Genomic DNA, 21,189 nt, shown 5'->3' on the forward strand with positions numbered 1-21,189 from the left:
TGTAAGCAACCTACACAAGGCACCTATTCTGACCTCCGGTTTCCGTGCTAACACCAAACCCTGGAGTACGGTCTCACACTCGCGCAACTCCACGCCACCATACAAGTCTCAATCTAGCATACACCCTATCCAACTGTCCCCCCACACAATCCCTCACACAACACCTCCCTCTTAATAAAAACACATTTAACTCGCCTTTTCAGATCTAACAACCCCAACCCACCCTGAAGCACAAGTAACATCACTACCTCTCTCAGTAACCAGTCGCAACCCAATCCCCACAAGAGCTGGAACACCCTCCAAAGTATGTTCATAATCGCTGTCCCTGTTAATGGGAACACGGCTGCCACGTACCACACTTTGCTGTACAATAATACGTTAATCACGATTGCCCTTTGTACGAGAGTGAGGTGGTACGGTCGCAGTGCCCTTAGGCGACCCTGGATGCCTTTCACCAACCTAGTCGAGTTTGCCTCTCTCACAGCTCTCAAGTCATCCACATATATAATGCCACATATTTTTAGGGTCCCAGCCTGCCTTCACACTATGTTACATCCCCACTCTACCCTCCCCGCCCAAGCTCCCAACCCTATGATCATTGACCTCTCCAAGTTTACTTTCATACCCATCGCACCCCCGAACAAGTGCACTGCCTCCTCTAGTTCCCCCACCCTCATCTCCCGCACCAGGACAGTTGTGTTATCCACATAACCAACCAAACCAGGCCAAGTCCTCCCCACTCCTACTCCTGCACAGATGCTGTTCTCTACCATTCGGTAAAAGGGGTCCTGTAAGCACGCAAACAAGAGCTGTGACATTGGACACCCCTGCCTAAGACCCCCTCCCCATGACAATCGCCTCCCCCAAGCATCCATTGATCTGCACCCTCGCCCGCTCACCCCTGTACAGCACTTCAACCCATTTTATGATTTCGTCTCCAAAACCCTGACACTGAAGAATTGCGCTCAATGCTCCTCTTTCCACCCTATCATACACCCCCTGCCAATCCAAGGCTAACAGTCCCCCTCCCCTCCCCTCCCCCCGATCTTCCACGAAACCTTTGAGGATCCCATGCCACGTGATCATTGACCTACTTGGCAATCTGTATTAGTTCCCAGAAACAACCCTCCTCACTATGCACTTAAACTTGTTACCCAAGACCTTCGCAAATAACTTGTAATCCGCGCATAGCAACGCAATGGTGCGGTAGTCCCAAAGGGTATGCTGTTGCTTCCCCTTTGGGACCGACATCACCACTGCCGTTGCCTGCTTCTCCCCAAATTCACCCCCCTCCTTCATCAAATTCATCAATTGAACCAAAAAGCTCCTCAGCAGCTCCCAATGCTGCAGATAAAACTCACACGGGAGCCCATCGATACCTGGCGCTTTCCCCTTATGCATCTCGCTTAATGCCCTCCATATTTCCTCCTCCGTGATGAACCCACCCAATGCATCCCGATGTCCCCACCCCAGTTTGCACAGCACATAACTACGCACTTGCTCTAAAGCCTCCCCCTCCACCCCACAACTGTTCCAATACGTCTTGTACCACCTATCTGCATATGCATTCATACCTGGCGTAGTCCTTAACAGCTGACCCTCCCGATAACCCCCCAGCGACGACTGGACTGCCAAGCACGGGATAGCAGTGACCTGCTGCTGCTTTTTCTGTGTGCAACACGCATGCCAATGGCTGATCACCCAATAACACCTCTCCCACTCCCCCCTGCATCCTTACCACAGCAAACCTCTCCTGCACAACCCGTATGCGCTCCTTCACAGCATCGATGTCATTTACAGAATAAGTTCCCGCCACCACACCCCACATGTAACAATCCCGTAACCTGTCCTCCAAGTAATTGATTAAACCATACCTTCGCTATCCATCCACTTCTAGTGTCCCCACATGTAGCACAAGAGTGTATGGTTCTGTTGGTGCTAGGGCAATGTTGGTGTCCTGAGAAATGAATGGACAGCTACCGAAATGACAACTGCTAAAGTAAGTTTACTCTATGGCGAACTTCTGCCTTACTGTGACTTCATGTGCTACATAGAGATATGCCTTTGGGAAGTGGCAAGGCCGGTGGGCCCTACAGATATGGAGCAAGTTATACAGGGTCGGCAGGATGTGCAAGATTGGTCCTTTAACAATGATCTACACTGACAAAGCCTCTTCAAAAATCAAAATTACCTACCAACGTTCTCTGGATGCTTTCCCAATTCACTTCCTCTAGCTGTTCCCCCTTCCTAGCATAAAGAAATCGTTTTCTGTTGGGTCCCTGGTCATGTTGATGCTCAGGGCAATGAGCAGGCAGACTGCTGTGCAGTCTGCAATACATGACCTACTAGTTTCATGTAGAGGTATTCCATTCTTTGACTATTTTGCTGTAATCTCTACTCACCTTTGTGGCTTAGCGCTTCATTTTGATTATAATAATAATCTACTTGTAGTGATACTGCTCCTGTGGGGAGCAGCAGCAGGATAATACTGCACCACCTCTCGGGGCCCTTAACAACAACAACAGTTTGGTGTGTGTCATGGGTGCCAACACATGGTGTGTGATTCTCTTCTCTCCTATCCCCACATTAGTGATGCAGATTACATGGTGAGTTTAAATATGTGGCCTGTAGTTATAACTTTTCTCTTGACATATGCAAGACATCACCATCCCTGTAGAAGCCGTTATTAGATGTACTAGTCATTATATTTTGTTGTTGCAGAAGTACTATGAAGATTCTATGTTCAATATAGCCTAGAGATAAGGCCTGTGTTTCTATCACAACAATTTATTGAACATAGAATCCTGGGCTACCTGGTGGTGATCATGCGCTAGACTACATCACAACATGGAGCATTTACTGAAACCTGAGAGGCTAGACTGTGACCCCAGCTTATCAATGGCTGCTCAGGAATGGAAGCACTGGTTTAAGACTTTCGAAAACTTCTTGGGAGCCCTTCCTAAAGAAGATCTAGATAAACTAAGTCTGCTCATCAATTTTGTGTCACCTAAGATATATGAGGCTATTTCTGAGTGTAATACCTACGAAGATGCTATCAAGACCCTCAAGTCTCAGTATATTAAACCTACAAATGAAATCTTTGCATGCTATCGCCTTGCAACTCGCCGCCAGCAGATTGATGAATCCTTAGAGGAATACCTTCAAGCACTGAAAATTTTAGGTAAGGACTGTCACTTCCAAGCAGTGACAGCTGCTCAGTATTGTGAAGAGTCCATCAGGGATGCTTTTATCAGTGGCCTGCAATCACCAATAATAAGGCAGCGTTTATTGGAGAATAAAACTCTCGACTTAGCCGCTGCCTTTGACCAGGCAAGAGCTCTAGATTCAGCCCAGAAGAATTCTGAAGTATACAGTACCACTCAGCCTTCTCGAGTGGTAAGTGCTGCAATTCCTGACCAAGACTCTTGCAATGAAGTTACTGTGGAACCTGCCTCAGTGACAGCAGCAGCAGGTACGGTGTGTTTCTTTTGTGGTTTTTCAAGACATCCACGTCCAAAGTGTCCTGCTCGTGAAGCAATGTGCCATAAATGCCACAAGAAAGGTCACTTTGCTAAAGTATGTCGTGCTAATGCATCAACAAGAGCTAGTGCCTCCACACATTCCAGTGATCATGCGACTCTAGCAACAGTGACTTCTGCGGCTACTCCAAATTCACTGTCAAAGGCAGCTGTGAAAGTATTCATCAAAGGAACAGAAGTAGATGGTCTTATTGATAGTGGCAGCTCAGAGAGTTTCATCAACCTTGACTTAGTTAAACGTCACTCCTTGACTGTACATCACTCATCAGGTACCGTTTCCATGGCATTAACATCTCTCTCTATTCAGACCTTAGGGTTTTGTAAGGTAAATCTCAGAGTTAATGGAAAGGATTATCAAGATGTACATTTAGCTATTCTGCCACAACTGTGCTCTGATGTTATCCTTGGTCAGGACTTTCAGAAGCTGCATGGTAGTGTCACCTTAACCCTTCATCAGGCAAGGGGTCCGAAAATTTGAAATTCGAACTGAACTCCCTATGGTGGATAGAGTAACTCAATACAAGTTCAATGATCCCTTTGCAATTTGTCATTGTTGAGATTTGCTTCCTTTTTATATTTTTGTAACAATTAAAAAATGTTTTGATTCAAGTTCCATTTATGTTTTTTATATTGTCTGTTTGTATATTAAATTTAAAAAATTGTTTTGGTGTGTTTTATTAACAATTGCAAGTTTTGCAACATAAAATTTTTTAATCCCTTTGTCGGGCGCAGCCGGATATTTTTGGTCTCCGGAGATTAGCAATTGCTCGAAAACTAACCATCAGAAATCAATTTATATGGGATCATTGAACTTGTATTGAGTTACTCTATCCACCATAGGGAGTTCAGTTCGAATTTCAAATTTTCGGACCCCTTGCCTGATGAAGGGTTAACATATGGAGGTGAACTGCCTCCTCTTGTTGTCTGTGGACTTAGCACTTTAAGGGTAGACCCACCAAAGCTGTTTGCAAATCTTACCGCAGATTTCATCCTATATCAGCTAAGTCACGCCGCTATTCTTATGAGGATCGGATGTTCATTGAGAAAGAAACTCAGAGGCTGCTGAAGGAGGGTATTATAGAACCGAGTAATTCCCCTTCGTGTGCACAGGTTGTTGTTGGTAGAGATGATTATAGGAAACAGAGACTGGCTATCGATTACTCTGAGACAATCAACAAATTTACACTTCTTGATGGGTACCCTCTACCTCGAATTGATGATACAGTGAGCAAAATTGCTCAGTACTATGTGTTTAGCACAATTGATCTACAGAGTGCCTATCATCAAGTCCCTATAAGGAATGAAGATAAACCATACACAGCGTTTCAGGCTAGTGATGGCCTGTATCAGTTTACCAGAGTCCCTTTTGGAGTCACCAATGGGGTAGCCTGCTTCCAACGAATTATGGATTCACTCATTCAGGAAGAGCAACTCATGGGAACTTACGCGTATTTAGATAATGTTACCATTTGTGGCAAGACCCAGGAGGAACATGATGAAAACCTTGATAAGTTTTTGGAAGCCGCCAAGAAGAAAAATATCAGTTACAATGAGGAAAAGTGCACTGGAAGGAGGTTCAATATTCCCAGACCCTGAACGACTACGACCTCTACGGGAACTTCCAATGCCTCAAGACAAAAAGTCACTCCGAAGAACTCTTGGTCTCTTTGCTTATTACTCACAATGGATCTACAACTATTCAAGTAAAGTCCGCCCATTGAGTGCTACCACATTTCCTGTGACAAAGGAAGCAGAAACCACTTTCCATACTCTCAAACAGGACATTGAAAACTCAGTAGTTCAAGCCATTGATGAGTCCCTACCATTCGAAGTGGAAACGGATGTATCTGACATTGCCATTGCTGCAGTCTTATCTCAGGCAGGACGACTAGTAGCCTTCTTTTCGAGAACTTTTCAAGGATCAGAGAAATGTTACGCTGCTGTAGAAAAGGAAGCCCAGGCCATCATAGAAGCAGTTCGCCACTGGAGGCATTATTTAACTGGTAGACATTTCACCATAAGGACTGACCAACGGTCCGTGATGTATATGTTCGACAAGAAGCACAAAAGTAGGATAAAGAATGACAAGATATTACGCTGGAGGATGGAACTATCGTGTTATGACTTTGATATTCTGTACCGATCGGGTCAAGAGAACATCTCACCTGATGCATTCTCTAGGTCCCACTGTGGAGCAGCATGTCATGATTTGCAATCACTCTCAGCGCTCCACAAGGCTTTGTGTCACCCAGGAGTTACACGCCTGTACCATTTTGCCAAATCAAAGAACATGCCCTACTCAGTGGAAGATGTGCGACAAGTGATCAGAGCATGCAGAGTATGTGCAGAGTGCAAGCCAAACTTTCATCAGCCAGAGAAGACTCATCTCATAAAATCCACCCAGCCTTTCGAGAGTGAATATAGATTTCAAAGGACCTCTACCAAGCACAAATCAGAATAGGTATTTCCTTAACATAGTAGATTAATATTCAAGGTTTCCCTTTGTATTTCCCTGTGCAAATATGACTGCTTCAACTGTTGTTCTCTATTTTTGGTATACCAGGTTATATCCATTCAGACAGGGGATCCTCGTTCATGAATAACGAACTTCAGGAGTTTTTGGCTAGCAAAGGTATTGCCTGCAGCAGAACAACAAGCTACAACCCTCAAGGCAATGGTCAAGTGGAGCGGTTCAATGGTACTATATGGAAGGCAGTTACAATGACACTGAAGTCGTGCAATCTATCTGTTCAACACTGGCAAACTGTCCTACCTGATGCTCTTCACTCTATTAGATCATTGTTGTGCACAGCTACTAATGCAACCCCTCATGAAAGACTCCTCAACTATTCACGTCGTTCCTCTACGGGAGCCTCCGTGCCCACTTGGTTATGTTATCCTGGACCCGTTCTCTTGAAGAGTCACCGTAGGATGAACAAGACGGATCCTTTAGTGGAAGAGGTAGAGCTCCTGCAAGCTAATCCACATTACGCCCACATTTGCTACCAAAATGGTGAAGAGACTACAGTATCTATAAGACATTTAGCCCCAGTTGAAATCCCCATTAGTGTGGAATCTCAAGATACACCAATAGATGTGAAAGATGCTTCATTTTCTCCTGGAAAGCCCCTTGAGACTACCCCTATGGAAATAGAGGATTCTGCTCCAGCAGTTAGTCAAACTCCGCTGGAAAATATTGAACCTGGTGAAGAGGCTCAAGGGCTACGAAGGTCGGGACGTGTACGTTGCCCACCTAACAGTTTGGGAGATTACTGTCTCTGATATTTTAGAAGGGGGAGATTGTAGTGATACTTCTCCTGTGGGGAGCAGCAGCAGGATAATACTGCACCACCTCTCGGGGCCCTTAACAACAACAACAGTTTGGTGTGTGTCATGGGCGCCAACACATGGTGTGTGATTCTCTTCTCTTCTATCCCTATATTAGTGATGCAAATTACATGGTGAGTTTAAATATGTGGCCTGTAGTTATAACTTTTCTCTTGACATATGCAAGACATCACCATCCCTGTAGAAGCCGTTATTAGATGTACTAGTCATTATATTTTGTTGCTTGCAGAAGTACTATGAAGATTCTATGTTCAGTAAAGCCTATAGATAAGGCCTGTGTTTCTATCACAACACTACTCACCTTTGCAACTTTTGGCAACAACATTGGTCTGATATGACTCATAACAAATTACATTCTATCAAACCAAGTTTGGGTTTCTGGCCTTCTTGTCATCGATGCCATGATTGGAAGACAACACTCTCTCGTCTTAGCATCGGACACACTCATCTAACTAATGGGTATCTCAGGGAGAGGCGTCCTGTGAGATACTCATGAGAACTGTTTAGTTCCAGTTTCAATTTCCCATATTCTGTTGGACTGACCTATCAACGAGCACGCAGATTTTTCCTCCGACATCGTCACTGCTCTACCACCTTTTTGACAGCAACTGATTTATTATGCAAAATTTGATAATCCTTCCTTTAGCACTCCTCACAGTCCTTCCTAACTTTACCTTTGTTGTCCTCTCCACCCTTACTTATCCTTTGATCTTGCATCAGTTCCTGCCCTGCAGTGCTGTATCATCCTAGTAGGTTTAGCACTTCCTTTTGATTATAATAATAATGTTCCCTGACCAACCAACCACCTTCCCTAGCTGTTCCCCATTCCACTACTTTCCCTAGCTGTTCCCTGATCGGCCCACCACGTCCCATAGTTGTTCCCTGACTGACCCATAACTTCCCCTTGCTGTTCCCTGACTGACCCATAACTTCCCCTTGCTGTTCCCTGACTGACCCATAACTTCCCCTTGCTATTCCCTGACTGACCCATAACTTCCCTTTGCTGTTCCCTGACTGACCCATAACTTACCCTTGCTGTTCCTTGACTGACCAACTACCTTCCCTATCTGATCCCTGACCGACCCACTACCTGCCCTAGCTGTTCCCTGACCGACCCACCACCTTCCCTAGCTGTTCCCTGACCGACCCCCTAGCTGATCCCTGACCGATCCACTACCTCCCCAGCTGTTCCCGGATCAACCAACTACCTCCCCTAGCTGTTCCCCCAGTCCGCCGCTTTCCCTGGGTGTCAGTCGCCGTGGAGGTTGGGAGGTTTGATCAGTCACAGGATCCCCGTCGCTGAACGAGGTAGTAGCGTTCCTTCTGTTTCATCATGCTCCTCCTCTGCTGCATCCTACTTTAGATGACGCATCTTGGGACGTTATTTGAGGTTAGCTAATATTTGGAAATCTCTTTCTTTGTTAGTAACCGAGGGAATTGGATCTGTACTCCAGTTCCCTGAATTAAGCCTGAATGTCTTCCACATCCCCCTCACAGGCGCTGTGTAGTCCTACGGGTTTAGCGCTTCCCCTTGATTATAATAATAATAATGTTAGTAACCTATTTTTCCCGTGCGCAGTTCCCCTTGAAAAGATTACCTTTTATTGTTTTACCTACTTATCCTAGGTTAAATCTACATATTTTTTAAACCTTCCATTTGTTAAGGTATTTGTATTGTTGTCATATAAATGAAGACGGCTTTCTTGGCAGTTTTTTAATTAACATCGTTAAGATAAGTTTTATTTATAAATATACAAACTATTTTACACTATATGAATTTATAAAATGGTTGTGAGGGCTCTTATTGTAGACGCCATCCTTATATATATATATATATATATATATATATATATATATATATATATATATGGGTGTGTGTGTGTGTGTGTGTGTGTATGTACCTCCTCAAATACCTTGGTGAAAAAAGTTAGTAAATATAATTATATTTAGAAAGGATCGAACAAAATGTACTACTGATAATCAATAGAACATTAGGTAGGCACTTCAGTAGGTACTCAAGACCTGAGTACTCCAGTATCTACTTTTATTTTTTTCACATTGATATTTAGCCCATAATATATTTACCCATCATGGGAAGGAATCAAATTTGATCCTAGGAAAAGGATGGTAGCTCCATTTCATTTACCCAAGAGCCCTTCACCAGCATTAAGGCAACCTCCTCCCGAGAGACGACTAGCAAGCAGCACAGGATATTCTCATATCTGCATAGCTAAAGTCAGAACCTGACCAGCCAGGCTGTGGTTCGTTCGTTGGATTACGTGCGGCCAGCAGTAACAGCCTGGTTGATCAAGCCCTGATCCACTGCGAGGCCTGGTCATGGACCTGGCCGCGGGGGCATTAACCCCTGAAATACCCTCCAGGTATACCCTTTTTTTTACTCTTTGGGTGGGATCCCGCAAGCGTAGACCAACACACAAGTACTTAATTTTCCCGCTAGGCGAGCAGAGGCAGCAGGTGCGTCAGGAAAATTACTCACTTTACTCCATGCTTAGAAATCGAGGGCGTTCTTCCTACTTCCTGGACCAATAGTCTCATTGTGCCTTTCCCTAAGCCCCAACAGCCTGATACATTTAGGCCGATCTCCTTAACTAGTTGTCTTTGTAAAACTTTTGAAAGAATGATACTTAACAGACTGTACTACAGAATCAGACACCAACTTTCCACCTACCTCTATGGGTTCATGAAAGGTAAAAGTGTGCAGAACTGTATTTCCACCTTTCTCACTGCACACACCTCTACTAGTTTTACCACTTTCCTTGATCTAAAATCTGCATTTGATATTGCGAACAGAACCGTTATACTACATGAACTAGCCAAAATAAATATTGGTGGTAGCTTACTCTGCTGGATAATAGGATACCTGTCAAATAGAGTATCCTCTGTCCTTTACCAAGGCTTCAGAAGTGATTCTAAAGAAATGTCTTTAGGTACACCGCAGGGAGGAGTTCTTAGTCCCATGCTATTTAATATTCTGATTAATGCTCTCCTAAATGCTCTACCTGCCTCACCTAAACATATAGCTATAAGCTATGCTGATGATATCATGATCCATACAACAGGGCATAAGAAGATGAATACCATTCTTAATGAAGTTCAAGCAATTTGTAATCGACTAGGCCTCATAATATCTTCCTCTAAAACAAAGATATTAACAAGCAAACGACATCCCCCACCCATCTATTTGCAGGGTGAAATCATTAGCTACGTTAAAACTTACAGATATCTTGGTGTAGATGTACCCTTTAACAAATCCACTATACCACAACTAAACAAGAAATGCAAAGCTAGGCTAAATGCTCTCAAAGCTGTTGCTGGCTACAACCCCAACTATGGTGCTAATGTGAGAATCGTAAGAATGATGTACATAGCCTATGTTAGGTCCTTAATTTATTATGCTGCTCCCATGTTGATATTAGCTAGAGAAAGTTCTCTCCGACCCTTGGAGTTAATGCAAAATGAAGCTCTCAGGATTATTCTTGGCTGTCCCAGATCTACAAAAGTTCTTAACATGAGGAAGGAGCTTGGTATTTCTAGTATCAGTGATAGGATTATTGAGATTAACACTGTACTCGGTATTAGAATGTTGAGAAACGAACCAGACACTGTCACAATGAATCTTACCAAGTGTCTAGAGGTAAATACACACAGATCTAAATGGATTGTGAAAACGTGCAATTACATCAAGTTTTATAACCTGCATGAACTGTATCACTGTAGGCAACAAGAGCATTTCACCCCTCCGTGGAAGATATGCTCATTCATTTAATATCACATACCTGCAAGTCCCTCCCAAGAAGCTCATTGCTAGTAATCCCTTCCTTAAATCTCTTGTTAGAGCAACTGCTCAAAAAGACATTTCTCACCTAGCTGGTAGTAATAAGTTATCACAAGTTATATACACTGATGGATCTAAACAGGAGTCTTCTGGCAGGGCTGCATCTGCTCTTGTTGCCACCTCCCTTGTTAAAAACGATAATAAATTTGTTGAGTTAGGCATAAGAATTAACAACTGGGCGTCTACACTGCAAACTGAATTGTTTGCAATCCTAATGGCGCTAAAGCTAACCTATGACACTGAGCTTGACTCTATCATCATTACTGATTCTATGTCATCATTGAAGGCTCTTGACTCATATTATGACTCCAACAACATGCTCATTGGAGAAGCCAGGTATAGATACTCAAAAATTAGGGACAAAGGAATTAATGTACAATTGCTATGGATCCCATCACACATTGGATTACTCCTTCATGATAAAGTTGATATGTTAGTCAAGAAGAGTACCCAGAAGGAGAATGTAGAATATAACTTTGGTATAACTGTGTCTAGCATTAGGAATAATATTAGGAGAGAAGTAAACAATGAAAATTATTGTTATAGGAATGCAGTTAGAAGCCTGAGTAGATCTATAACCCACTATGATAACATGAACGTAGATAAGTATGTTTATGGAGCAACTTGCAATGTGAACAGACTGACTGATGTTGTAGTGGCCAGGCTTAGGCTTGGTTACAAGTACTTCTGGCAGTTTGGGAGACACACAGATGATGATCAAACTAAATGTAAATTATGTGATCAGGCATATGGTCACTGTCTTGAACACTATGTGCTTAATTGTCCACTTATTGAAGAATACAGAGACAGACAGTATAATAACCTATGGGATATGGGAAGATATCTTATTAATGAAAATAAGATACCAGACATACTAAGCAAATTTCCTAAATTTGCTTGTAACAGATAAGTGAACTATAGATATGTAGATATAAATCCATATGTATTCCTGTTAACCCTTTGGGGCCTAGTTCCTAGGCCTTTTGTGTATCCATATGCTCTCGCGCTACCGTCCACAGGATGGATATGGGGTGCACAATAAACTAGCCACTTCGGTGGCAAAATCTAAAATCTTAGAAATCCAGGTCAGGACGTTAATTATGACGATTACACAAGGTTAATCCTCTGATGGAGCTCCTCCTTATATGACATTTATCATTTTCTGGCCCGATATTCATTTTACCCAAATTGTTTTAAGTTTGATCAAATTAGGTTAAATCAGGGTAGGTTGTGCGGTGGCCAAGTACATATAGTGAAATGCTATGGCTCTGTACAATTATTGTTAGTGACCTGTATTTTACACGTCATCACTGTTAGTGGCCTGTACATTACACTTCATCACTGTTAGTGACCTGTACATTACATGTCATCAGTGACCTGTACATTACACGTCATCACTGTTAGTGGCCTGTACATTACACTTCATCACTGTTAGTGACCTGTACATTACATGTCATCAGTGACCTGTACATTACACGTCATCACTGTCAGTGACCTGTACATTACACTTCATCACTGTTATTGACCTTTACATTACACTTCATCACTGTCAGTGATCTGTACATTACACGTCATCACTGTCAGTGGCTTGTACATTACATGTCATCATTGTTAGTGACCTGTACATTACACTTCATCACTGTTAGTGACCTGTATTTTACACTTCATCACTGTTACATGTCATCAGTGACCTGTACATTACACTTCATCACTGTTAGTGACCTGTACATTACACTTCATCACTGTTAGTGACCTGTACATTACACTTCATCACTGTTAGTGACCTGTACATTACACTTCATCACTGTTAGTGACCTGTACATTACACTTCACCACTGTTAGTGACCTGTACATTACACGTCATCACTGTTAGTGACTTATACATTACATGTCATCACTGTTATTGACCTGTACATTACACTTCATCACTGTTAGTGACCTGTACATTACACGTCATCACTGTTAGTGACTTGTACATTACATGTCATCACTGTTATTGACCTGTACATTACACTTCATCACGATTAATGACCTGTACGTCACACGTCATCACTGTTAGTGACCTGTACGTTACACGTCATCACAGGTTCATCACTCTTAATGAACTGTACATTAAGCATCATCTGTGTGGAATATCACTGCTTGTGACCTGTACGTCACACGCCATCACTGTGGATCATAACTGTTAATAATGTGTACGTCACACGCCATCACTGTGGATCATAACTGTTAATAATGTGTACGTCACACGCCATCACTGTGGATCATAACTGTTAATAATGTGTACGTCACACGCCATCACTGTGGATCATAACTGTTAATAATGTGTACGTCACACGCCATCACTGTGGATCATAACTGTTAATAATGTGAACGTCACACGCCATCACTGTGGATCATAACTGTTAATAATGTGTACGTCACACGCCATCACTGTGGATCATAACTGTTAATAATGTGTACGTCACACGCCATCACTGTGGATCATAACTGTTAATAATGTGTACGTCACACGTCATCACTGTGGATCATAACTGTTAATAATGTGTACGTCACACGTCATCACTGTGGATCATAACTGTTAATAATGTGTACGTCACACGTCATCACTGTGGATCATAACTGTTAATAATGTGTACGTCACACGTCATCACTGTGGATCATAACTGTTAATAATGTGTACGTCACACGTCATCACTGTGGATCATAACTGTTAATAATGTGTACGTCACACGTCATCGCTGTGGATCATAACTGTTAATAATGTGTACGTCACACGTCATCGCTGTGGATCATAACTGTTAATAATGTGTACGTCACACGCCATCACTGTGGATCATAACTGTTAATAATGTGTACGTCACACGCCATCACTGTGGATCATAACTGTTAATAATGTGTACGTCACACGTCATCACTGTGGATCATAACTGTTAATAATGTGAACGTCACACGCCATCACTGTGGATCATAACTGTTAATAATGTGAACGTCACACGCCATCACTGTGGATCATAACTGTTAATAATGTGAACGTCACACGTCATCACTGTGGATCATAACTGTTAATAATGTGAACGTCACACGCCATCACTGTGGATCATAACTGTTAATAATGTGAACGTCACACGCCATCACTGTGGATCATAACTGTTAATAATGTGAACGTCACACGTCATCACTGTGGATCATAACTGTTAATAATGTGAACGTCACACGCCATCACTGTGGATCATAACTGTTAATAATGTGTACGTCACACGTCATCACTGTGGATCATAACTGTTAATAATGTGTACGTCACACGTCATCACTGTGGATCATAACTGTTAATAATGTGTACGTCACACGTCATCGCTGTGGATCATAACTGTTAATAATGTGTACGTCACACGTCATCGCTGTGGATCATAACTGTTAATAATGTGTACGTCACACGCCATCACTGTGGATCATAACTGTTAATAATGTGTACGTCACACGCCATCACTGTGGATCATAACTGTTAATAATGTGTACGTCACACGTCATCACTGTGGATCATAACTGTTAATAATGTGAACGTCACACGCCATCACTGTGGATCATAACTGTTAATAATGTGAACGTCACACGCCATCACTGTGGATCATAACTGTTAATAATGTGAACGTCACACGTCATCACTGTGGATCATAACTGTTAATAATGTGAACGTCACACGCCATCACTGTGGATCATAACTGTTAATAATGTGAACGTCACACGCCATCACTGTGGATCATAACTGTTAATAATGTGAACGTCACACGTCATCACTGTGGATCATAACTGTTAATAATGTGAACGTCACACGCCATCACTGTGGATCATAACTGTTAATAATGTGAACGTCACACGCCATCACTGTGGATCATAACTGTTAATAATGTGAACGTCACACGTCATCACTGTGGATCATAACTGTTAATAATGTGAACGTCACACGCCATCACTGTGGGAAGTGGAACGTGGCTGTAATAAACCATGCTATTTGTTTTTACTTTTTACACTTTACTTACACATAGTTATTTGCTCACAATCAGTAAACAGTTAACATACCTGGAGTTTACCTGGAGAGAGCTCTGGGGGTCAACGCCCCCGCGGCCCGGTCTGTGACCAGGCCTCCTGGTGGATCAGAGCCTGATCAACCAGGCTGTTGCTGCTGGCTGCACGCAAACCAACGTACGAGCCACAGCCCGGCTGATCAGGAACCGACTTTAGGTGCTTGTCCAGTGCCAGCTTGAAGACTGCCAGGGGTCTGTTGGTAATCCCCCTTATGTATGCTGGGAGGCAGTTGAACAGTCTCGGGCCCCTGACACTTATTGTATGGTCTCTTATCGTGCTAGTGACACCCCTGCTTTTCATTGGGGGGATGTTGCATCGTCTGCCAAGTCTTTTGCTTTCGTAGTGAGTGATTTTCGTGTGCAAGTTCGGTACTAGTCCCTCTAGGATTTTCCAGGTGTATATAATCATGTATCTCTCCCGCCTGCGTTCCAGGGAATACAGGTTTAGGAACCTCAAGCGCTCCCAGTAATTGAGGTGTTTTATCTCCGTTATGCGCGCCGTGAAAGTTCTCTGTACATTTTCTAAGTCAGCAATTTCACCTGCCTTGAAAGGTGCTGTTAGTGTGCAGCAATATTCCAGCCTAGATAGAACAAGTGACCTGAAGAGTGTCATCATGGGCTTGGCCTCCCTAGTTTTGAAGGTTCTCATTATCCATCCTGTCATTTTTCTAGCAGATGCGATTGATACAATGTTATGGTCCTTGAAGGTGAGATCCTTCGACATGATCACTCCCAGGTCTTTGACGTTGGTGTTTCGCTCTATTTTGTGGCCAGAATTTGTTTTGTACTCTGATGAAGATTTAATTTCCTCATGTTTACCATATCTGAGTAATTGAAATTTCTCATCGTTGAACTTCATATTGTTTTCTGCAGCCCACTGAAAGATTTGGTTGATGTCCGCCTGGAGCTTTGCAGTGTCTGCAATGGAAGACACTGTCATGCAGATTCGGGTGTCATCTGCAAAGGAAGACACAGTGCTGTGGCTGACATCCTTGTCTATGTCGGATATGAGGATGAGGAACAAGATGGGAGCGAGTACTGTGCCTTGTGGAACAGAGCTTTTCACCTTAGCTGCCTCGGACTTTACTCTGTTGACGACTACTCTCTGTGTTCTGTTAGTGAGGAAATTATAGATCCATCGACCGACTTTTCCTGTTATTCCTTTAGCACGCATTTTGTGCGCTATTACGCCATGGTCACACTTGTCGAAGGCTTTTGCAAAGTCTGTATATATTACATCTGCATTCTTTTTGTCTTCTAGTGCATTTAGGACCTTGTCGTAGTGATCCAATAGTTGAGACAGACAGGAGCGACCTGTTCTAAACCCATGTTGCCCTGGGTTGTGTAACTGATGGGTTTCTAGATGGGTGGTGATCTTGCTTCTTAGGACCCTTTCAAATATTTTTATGATATGGGATGTTAGTGCTATCGGTCTGTAGTTCTTTGCTGTTGCTTTACTGCCCCCTTTGTGGAGTGGGGCTATGTCTGTTGTTTTTAGTAACTGTGGGACGACCCCCGTGTCCATGCTCCCTCTCCATAGGATGGAAAAGGCTCGTGATAGGGGCTTCTTGCAGTTCTTGATGAACACAGAGTTCCATGAGTCTGGCCCTGGGGCAGAGTGCATGGGCATGTCATTTATCGCCTGTTCGAAGTCATTTGGCGTCAGGATAACATCGGATAGGCTTGTGTTAATCAAATTTTGTGGCTCTCTCATAAAAAATTCATTTTGATCTTCTACTCTCAGTCTGGTTAGCGGCTTGCTAAAAACTGAGTCATACTGGGACTTGAGTACCTCACTCATTTCCTTGCTGTCATCTGTGTAGGACCCATCTTGTTTAAGTAGGGGCCCAATACTGGACGTTGTTGTCGACTTTGATTTGGCATAGGAGAAGAAATACTTTGGGTTTCTTTCGATTTCATTTATGATTTTAGTTCTTCCCGCGATTCCTGACTCCTATAAGATTCCTTTAGCTTAAGTTCGATGCTTGCTATTTCTCTGACCAGTGTCTCCCTACGCATTTCAGATATATTGACCTCTTTTAGCCGCTCTGTTATTCTTTTCCGTCGCCTGTAAAGGGAGCGCCTGTCTCTTTCTATTTTACATCTACTCCTCCTTTTTCTTAGAGGAATAAGCCTTGTGCATGCATCGAGTGCCACCAAGTTAATCTGTTCTAGACATAAGTTGGGGTCTGTGTTGCTTAGTATATCTTCCCAGCTTATATCGGTTAGGACTTGGTTTACTTGGTCCCACTTTATGTTTTTGTTATTGAAGTTGAATTTGGTGAATGCTCCCTCGTGACTAATCTCATTATGTCGGTCTGGGGCTCCGCACATACATGACTGAACCTCAATTATGTTGTGATCTGAGTATATTGTTTTTTATATGGTGACATTTCTTATCAGATCATCTTTGTTAGTGAAGATGAGGTCTAGTGTATTCTCCAGTCTAGTAGGCTCTATTATTTGCTGGTTTAAATTGAATTTTGTGCCTCCTGGTGTTATTACTGCAACAATATTATTTGCTATATTCCTCCATTTTAGGTGCCTTAAGTTGAAATCCCCCAGGAACAAGATGCTGGGTGCAGGAGCTGGAAGATTTTCCAGACAGTGGTCAATTTTTAGCAGCTGTTCCTGGAATTGCTGGGATGTTGCATCCGGAGGCTTGTAGACTACCACAATGACTAGGTTTTGGTTCTCGACCTTTACTGCTAAAACTTCCACTACATCATTTGAGGCATTAAGCAGTTCTGTGCAAACAAGTGACTGCAATGTACAGGCCAACCCCCCCCCCCTTTTGCCTGTTCACTCTGTCACATCTGTATAGGTTGTAACCTGGGATCCATATTTCGTTGTCCAAGTGATCCTTTATATGGGTCTCAGTGAAAGCCGCGAACATTGCCTTTGCCTCTGCAAGCAGTCCACGGATGAAAGGTATTTTGTTGTTTGTTGCTGGCTTTAGACCCTGTATATTTGCAAAGAAGAATGTCATCGGACTGGTGGTATTGTTGGTACTGGGGGGGATTTTTTTTCCGGCATTAGTATCTGTATCTGTTGGTTTGGAGTGGAGGCCATCGACTGTGGTTCCACTCCAGGAATGACTGAATTTGGTGTACGATTTCTGCCATTTCATGCCAGTTTTTTTTTTCCTTCCTGGCACTAAAAAACCTCTCCCTCTTGAGTGGCTGTGGCTACCCAGGTTTTCCCATGGCCTGGATGTTTTGTATCTTTTTGTCCCCTTTAGATTGTGTGCCTGGCAATTTAAGTTATAGCACAGTCTTTCCTGTACTGAAGAGGTACGCATTTCAGGGTGAAAAAGCTTACAGGAAGGGAGTTTGCATTTTCCTGTTGTCATATGGGCACGGCATTTTCTAGGGTGGTCATAGTTGCACGTCCCGTCTGTTTTTCCAGATTTCCCATGTCTGCAGATACCAAGTGCATAGTATGTGCACAGGCTTGGTTTCCGTTTGCCTTGGGTTTCTGTGACTGTATTCCCTGTTGGTGCATGTTTCCCTGTCTTATTCCTATCCTCCCTAGCACCAACAATGGAGCTCCCACCAGTTGTTTTTGGTAATATATCCTCACTATTGCTAGTGGAGTCCTCTTGTTTGCTATTTCCTGTGGTATTTCTAGTTTGCAATATTGGTTTTATCTTATCTTTGACTACACTTGTTTCCCCACTACGGCTCCTGTCCCCTATGAGGTCATTTATATGTATTCCTTCCTGCGTATAATTCCCGACTACCTGGACAAAATCTCCAGCTTCACCATTACTGTCTCCCAGGACAGCACCTCCAGCTTCACCATTACTGTCTCCCAGGACAGCACCTCCAGCTTCACCATTACTGTCTCCCAGGACAGCACCTCCAGCTTCACCATTACTGTCTCCCAGGACAGCACCTCCAGCTTCACCATTACTGTCTCCCAGGACAGCACCTCCAGCTTCACCATTACTGTCTCCCAGGACAGCACCTCCAACTTCACCATTACTGTCTCCCAGGACAGCACTATCGGCCCCACATTTACTGACTACCAGGACATCACCTCCAGCCTTACAGTTTCTGACTACATGGCCAGTATCAAGGGCAGTACCATTCAGCCCAGACTTTTTATGTTCCCATCTGTTGTAGAAAGCTTCCAGGTTGTCTATGAAAGCAGCTTTGATGTTATCCTCTTTTAATACCCTTGTGATTTTAGTCCACAGATTTATCTCATTTGGGCATACCCAAAAACACTTCCCTGTTTTAATACTGCTTGTAGCTAGTTCTTGGATATCTGCACAAGGGGCGTGACACCAATTTCCACAAAAATGACAATTTATCCATGTGGAAGCCCGTTTGTTTGATTGATTGCAGACTACAGTGTGTGATCCGGGTTGGTGTATTAATTAGTTGATTGTAACTATTTAAACCTAGAATTTGCTTATACCTTTTGCATAGCCCGTTATTTTGCTGCTGAAAACAGATATTGAAGTCGCCCAGTATTATTGTCTCGCAATTGTTTTCAAATCCGGACAATACTCTGGAAAAGTCTTCTAAGAACTGGTCCTGGGTGGGAGGGCGGTAACTAGTTCCTATTAAGATGGGTTTGATCTTGGGAAGCAACACTTCAAACCATAGAATCTCCAGTTTATTGTTATTTAAATCAGGTCTTGGGTTGTTCTTGGGTTGTAAGCTAAGTCATTTCTAATGTAGGCACATACTCCACCACCCTTTCTGTTCCTATCTAAGCGTTTTATATTGTAACCTTCTATTTTGACCTCGTCGTCAGTCACCGTATCATCCAACCAGGATTCAGAGATGGTTATAACTGCCGCCCTAATTTTGTTAGCTAGAATCTTAATCTCTGCCAATTTAGGAAGAAGTGATCTTGCGTTGACATGAATAAAGTGAAGGAAGGCCTGTTTTCATAAAACAATTATAATCATCAATATATGGCAATGGGTCATTTGTATTAAAATTAGGTAAATCAATGCCATCATTGCTACAGGGTAACTGTGCCAAAGTGCATTTGTTACACACAAAATGAATTCTGGCACCGTTGCTATAATTGTACATACATCCATCATGCACCCACCCCTTACACATTCTACATAAGGTGCCTTTTCTGTTTTTCACGCGTACTTTAGTACAGTGTATGTACCTGTTTGGTAGTGTTTGAGATAATAATGGCTGTATTGTCTCACATTGACCTATGTATGCATTACATATGGAGTTAAGGTTATCATTCCTAGCTACTAGACCGTCATTATCACCGTCATTTATCTGTCTGTTTTGCCTCTGCACAATAGTTTGAGGTCCTGGATTAATTTGGATATCACCACTTAAGAGCGCTACAATAAGAGCTGTGTGCCACTGTTTTTGTTTGGGTATGCGGTGTTGCCATACCTTGTGGCGATAGTGACATTTACTTTTCTGGTAGGATGGCAACTGTTGGGCTTTTACTGTCCAGGGTGCTATTACTCCATTCATCTTTTCCAGCCCCCATGACTGATATCTTTCTTCATGGAATTGAAGAAGAAAGATAAATATAATTATGGCAGCCTGTACCCCCCTAATGCCTGCCATTTTCACTCTTCGCTCTTTTACTCATATACAATAATATTTATTTCTCTTTTCCAGTCACCTAGTACACTTAGTATCTGCTTTAGCAATCACCACTGAATTACTAGTAAATTTTCTTCTTCAAAACCCTCTCCACTGCTCACTTTTCCCTTAACTTCACAAACCCCTTTCAGTTAACCCCTTATTACACACTCTCCTTCCCGCCTCACTTCACAGTCCGGCTTCACCTATTAACTTCTAACTCCTTTCCATTCTGGTAGACCAGAAAGGTTTAATCAATGGTTTTATCCTTCCAAATCCCCCTCAATTCCATTTATCGGGGGTTGTGTCGTGTTGTTGACTGCCTGACCTGGTCTGCTGACTCGGCCATTTTTAAAAACGCTGAGGGAAGTAAACGCCACCTACAACCTGACTTTCCTTGATTTTATAGATATATTTGGCGTTTTCTGCTATGATTCTCTCACTGTACACTGGTCAGCTGAATATAGGTCAGCAACTAAAACATTAACCTTGACTGTTTAACTATTCACTTCTTTCCCACGACTGGCACGGAGGGATAACCGTCCTATAACCTTGGAGTTTTGTACTGTTGATTTGACGATGTCTCCTGTGTTTCCCTCTCGTTAGCAGTGGTACAGGTGATATAATGGTGGTACAGATATGATGCTACTGTCAACAGATGAACGTCAGTAAAGATGAGAATTTCACTTCGCTAGTTGTACGTCTGGCAGTAGCTGCTGTTTGGATGCCGGTCAGCCATGTTTAAATGCTCAATTCTTTCCCTCGTTTGGCACTGAGGA

At 42.9% G+C, this 21,189-nt stretch overlaps 1 protein-coding gene across 1 annotated transcript in view; it reads left to right on the plus strand.

Annotated features, from left to right (window-relative positions):
- Positions 1 to 8,154: 8,154 nt before the first annotated feature.
- LOC128695757 (alpha-(1,3)-fucosyltransferase C-like) overlaps positions 8,155 to 21,189 on the plus strand; it is a 42,714-nt gene continuing 29,679 nt past the window's right edge. Inside the window, exon 1 of the mRNA XM_070092968.1 lies at positions 8,155 to 8,277. The gene's annotated coding sequence lies outside the window, so the exon portion shown is untranslated. The remainder of the gene's footprint in view (positions 8,278 to 21,189) is intronic.

Source organism: Cherax quadricarinatus, chromosome 41, assembly GCF_038502225.1.
Source record: "Cherax quadricarinatus isolate ZL_2023a chromosome 41, ASM3850222v1, whole genome shotgun sequence".
NCBI lineage: Eukaryota > Metazoa > Arthropoda > Malacostraca > Decapoda > Parastacidae > Cherax > Cherax quadricarinatus.